General features: G+C 35.5%; 1 non-coding gene across 1 annotated transcript; it reads right to left on the reverse strand.

Moving 5' to 3' along the window:
* Positions 1–3,775: 3,775 nt before the first annotated feature.
* Positions 3,776–3,857, reverse strand: Trnal-aag. Its single transcript has one exon. It is a non-coding gene; the product is annotated as a tRNA-Leu (tRNA).
* Between the last annotated feature and the right edge of the window lie 230 nt (positions 3,858–4,087).

Genomic DNA, 4,087 nt, shown 5'->3' on the forward strand with positions numbered 1-4,087 from the left:
ATCATATAGTCAGTATTGTACAAAAAATTAATTAAAAAAACAAGACAGTCCAAAAGGTGGCCTTATAAGCTTTGTTCTATTAGTGGTGTAATATCCTAATCGATTATGAATCAATTGAAACGAATTTTCTATTGAATTGAATACATTGAGGTTTCAAAGAGAAAGGTACGATGAAAAGCATTAATGCTTGAGAACTTCATATAGAATATCAGGAAATCGTTTACGATCAATGCCATCTTATAATGGGTATTTTAATAGACCGTTCCATTAAAATCATTGTTTTTAAGATAAAATTATTTTGAGCAACTTATTTTAGATATTATATATTTGACGGTGTGTTAGCATAAAGCACTGACTTAAGTTAATTGTGATGTCAGTTCTGGGTTCAATTGTTGCACTTTTGTATTGGAAAAACAGATCTTTGCTGTGATCTGGGCGTTTTTACTTATGAATTGTCTGTTTCCGGACCCCCGACACAGGAATAAATAAGTATGAGGGCACTAAGTAGTAATGTAGGTAACTATTTAAATATATCCCAAGTTTTAATTCTTAAGGAAGGTATTTAGGAAATGATTCATAAAAGCGATTTCGAGGGGATAAGTGTCAAACATTCTGATATATATATAACGCAGTTAGAAACTGCAGAGTTACTCGATATTTAACTATTTTTTATAAAGGGGATAAATGATGTCACCGTAAGCCGGTTTTTTGAGAAAAACCAGTTTAATTTTCAGAAGGGTAAATCTTGTTTTGTTTTGTATCCTTATTTTGTTTTCTTATTTGCTTTCTAAATTGTTAGTATAATTTTTTCATTTATTTTTGTTTGTTTGTGTTTTTTTTTCGGTAGTTTTTTTTTAGTTTATGGCTCACCTGATGGTACGCGATTACCTTAGCTTAAAGACGTTTGCAACACCAAGAACATCGCAAGCGCGTTGTCGACCCTACCCCCGATTCCCCCAGGAGCTCTGGTCACCTTGCTCACCACAGGAACACTACACTGCTTGAAAGCAGTATTATTTAGCTGTGATCTTCTGTAAGGTCGAGGTACTTCCCCAGTCGGGCTGCTCCAGATTTTGAGCAAGATTTGGCTTACTATGCCCTACCTCAGTTAAATTAATAATTAATTGTAAGACGATGTTAGCAATAGAATATAACTTGTTATAATACCTACACCCCTAATATGTATTAAAAGCCCCAAGGGACATTAATAAATAAAGGACTTTATGGAAGATACACTGCGAGTCTCGTGGGATATTACGTGTAATACAATATGGTACCAACTAGAGCGAGGTCAAAAGGGACAGATAAGAAAGAAAAAACAAAATTAGGTATTGTTACTTATATTAACAATTTTATACATATATTAGTAGTGCTGTGTGGTTACGGCACCAAAGCATATAGCCACTCCCTCTCTTCCCGTGGGTGTCGTAAGAGGCGAATAAGGGATAATACAGTTCCACTACCACCTTGGTACTTAAAAAGCCGACCGATGTCGGGATAACCATCCAACTTCTGGCTTTCAAATACTCATGCTGAAGATGGGCAGAAGTGTCTTCTGTTGGACAAAGCCAGCCCTGCGGTTACCAACCCACCCAGCGTGATGACATGGGAAAATGGGGAATGGGAAAAACCCATAAGTAAGGAGTATAGTAAGGAGGCCTATGTCCAGCAGTGGACTGCGATAGACTGAAGTGATGGAGAAAGCTGAATTACCTTGCATCTAAATTTGTGTTAGGCTATCAGATACTTTACTAATATATAAGAAGATATTGAAGATTTGTTTGGTCGCATTGATAAGTAATACAACGTAAGTAGACGAAAAAATTGTCAAGTAAATACACGTTATCAAAGATTACTAAAAAAGTATTCATCGGATATCGATCAAATTTAAATGAGATTACAAACCAAGTAACAGTTATACAACGTAGGTCGACGAAAAAATAGTCAAGTAAATACGCATAATTAGCGATAACTTAAAAAGTACTTTTCAGATCTCAATTAAATTTAATCTGGATCAAATGATACGCACTACATTTCGATTACAAAAAAATCATCGAAATCGGTTCAATCAGTTCTGAGGTTGAATTGAGAACCTATTTTTTTGAATTCTAAAAAAACCCTTAAACTACAACCCCAGTAAAATGAAGACTGTTTCGGGAGCTTCTGAAATATACATAACAATGATACAAATGCCTAGACCACAATAAATAACTGCACTGCCCAAACATACTGCTTTTTACCCGTTTTCATCCAAAAAATTTAAACTTATACAAAAAAAAACCGTTGTACAGCCCTAGCGTTCCCAGGAACTAGTTCCCTCAGATGGTAGGAGTAACTGAAACGCCCAGTATGGATTGTTCACTACCATTTTATTCTTGGTTTCACTAATACTCATATACAGAGTTCGATACAATAATAGCGTGATCTAAATTATGCCTAACGCCATCTAGTGGTACATAACTTACAACTATACATAGCGACGCCTTGCACCATCTACTGTAGACGTGGTAACCAAACTGGTAACAAAAAAAAAAACTTAATTGTAAGTTGCAGCGTTAACCACCGTAACAGACAACTTACGTACTTATAAAAAATGTCCTCTTTGTTGCCGTTATAGCTAATGTAGCTATTATAGTTATAGCTTATTTAGCTATTCGAGTTGTAGCTAATGTACCATTTACCTGCATAGTCATTTGTTTACGTCCGGTAATTCTTCCATAGAATGTTTTCTTTTTCACACGGTACTAGTATAATAGCTTTGGTATGCCATTGAGTGAGGTATAGGGAAAGTAGGGTGTTATTAACGCGGTACCTACATAAAGATACCTACATAGTAGGTATATTAATTTGAATTTATAGTTTCTAACAAAAAAGTTGCCTATGCCTATGCAGGCTATTCTAAGCAACGAAAACGGCCACTCTGGTGCTACGACCGCTCTGGTGAAATGGTGCGTGTGCCGTGTCTTTAGCGCCAAAACACCTACAATTGTGGGTCATTCTCGCTCGGAATGGATATATGTGTTTATACATATATTTATTTTCAGTCTGGTTGTTAGTCCTAGTGTGTCTCCCCACCGTGCCTCCGAGAGCCTGTTAAGCTCTCAATCCCAGTTGTTATCATGTACACCTGATAGCGTTACTCACAGTAGGGAATATACCCGCCAACCCGCTTTGCCAACCCGCTTTGAAGCAGCGTGGTGGATTAAGCTTTGATCCTTCTCCTACATGGGGAAAGAGGCCTATGCCCAGTAGTGGGATATTACAGGCTGAAGCGTCATAATGTAAATTTAGTTGACAATTTTTTCGATTACCCGCGTTTTACCTATGACTTGTCGATTCGAATTTGATCGAAAAATTGAAGTCGGTGTTTTTTCATTTGCGTGTAAACTCAATTATTAACCACAGAAAATAGTTAAGTAGTTTTATTTAAATTGTATAAAACTAGTTATATGCTTAAGACAAGAGGATCGATCTCAGTATATGTTAGAAATATTAAGGCTTATGATAACGTTACGTTACTCCACTACTACTGTTACAAGCTTAACTTGGTGCTTTCTGATTTCTGGCCGTCTTTTTAATTAAAAAAATTTTAGAACTTAAAATTATTCGCCTTATAAAATAATATATCACTTATACGGAATAAAATATTTGCTTCATAAAAAATTGAAACGGCAAATTTGTTGTTTTTTTTTGTGAATTCTGGTACTATACATTATATTAAAATAGTAGTTTTATTAATTATGTTAAAATTTTATGATAAGTAAAAAAATTGTGTTGGCAGCGGTGGGATTCGAACCCACGCCTCCGAAGAGACTGGTGCCTTAAACCAGCGCCTTAGACCGCTCGGCCACGCTACCATGAGAGTCAAAGTGTGAAATTGCTATACATTACATTATCTATTCTAGTGATAAAATACTGTATGTAAACATTTATTTTTTGCTATCCTTAGGGCCTGTTTCAGTAGTTATTGATAAGGCTAGGCTATTTGACGGATAACGCTATCCGATAGTTAAAAGGTTGATTCATCGTTCTTTTTACTATTCACAAATATATTATATTATCTAATCTTAAAGTTTTAGTTTATTGT

This window comes from Melitaea cinxia, chromosome 26 (genome assembly GCF_905220565.1).
Source record: "Melitaea cinxia chromosome 26, ilMelCinx1.1, whole genome shotgun sequence".
Classification (NCBI taxonomy): domain Eukaryota; kingdom Metazoa; phylum Arthropoda; class Insecta; order Lepidoptera; family Nymphalidae; genus Melitaea; species Melitaea cinxia.